The following is a 991-nucleotide window of genomic DNA, read 5'->3' as shown; positions in this document are numbered from 1 at the left end:
GGTATGAAGGAGGAGCTAATTTTTTTACATGAGAGACAAAAACATGGTCATAAGTAGACAAATTTGACTATACTGAAATTAAAAATTCTGTTGAACTAAACATGCAATAAAACTAAAAGCAAATAACAGAATTAGAGAAACCATTTATAACTTACCAAATTAAAAAATAGTGTTTATAATGTATTTTTAAGGCCCCACAGTTTAGTACAGTTAAGAAAAGTAGGAAGAACATAGGCAAATGAAGAGACCAAACAATTCTTAGAAGTGGAAATATGAATTATCAACACGTAAGAAGAGTGGTGAAAACCCACTAGTAATTAAAGAAATAACTATTTTTAATGCCAGAAGAAGCCACTTTCAATTCTTCAGATTTGTGGGGAAAATATTTAAATCTACAAATATAAAGTATGCTTCCTTCTATATTGATGAGATTTTAAATGCATGCAACTACTTTGGAGAGCACATTTGTTGATATCTAGTGAAATTGAAGATGCCTATACCTTATAGCTCAGCAATTTCACAACAATATACTTAGAGAAATTTTCATTGTAGTGTAAGAAGAACTGTCCCAAAATGTTTGTTATAGCATTGTCTGTAAAAGCAAATATGATAATCAACCTAAATTCCCACTAACAGCAGGACAAATATTTAAATTGTGCTTAAGCCAGGCAGTTTTGGCACAGTGATTTAGAATGATTTTTTGGAGCTTCTTTGCCGTTGTGTGAAATCCAGCTCTATCAACTTTGGGCAAATGTAGCTCTATGCTTCAGTTTCTTCATTTGTAAAATGGAGGTAAAAATTGTGTCACCTTCATGTTTTTTGTGTATAAAAAATAAATAATTTATGTTAATGGAATTCAGATATAATCAGATACATAGTAACCTTATAATAATTATGAGCTATTATTAGTATCAGTTATATGACAATACACCATGCAACAGATAAAATGAATCAACTCGAACAACATCTATCAATGTGAATGGATTTTTTA

This window comes from Ailuropoda melanoleuca, chromosome 2 (genome assembly GCF_002007445.2).
Source record: "Ailuropoda melanoleuca isolate Jingjing chromosome 2, ASM200744v2, whole genome shotgun sequence".
Classification (NCBI taxonomy): domain Eukaryota; kingdom Metazoa; phylum Chordata; class Mammalia; order Carnivora; family Ursidae; genus Ailuropoda; species Ailuropoda melanoleuca.
Note: the sequence above shows the minus strand (reverse complement) of the source record.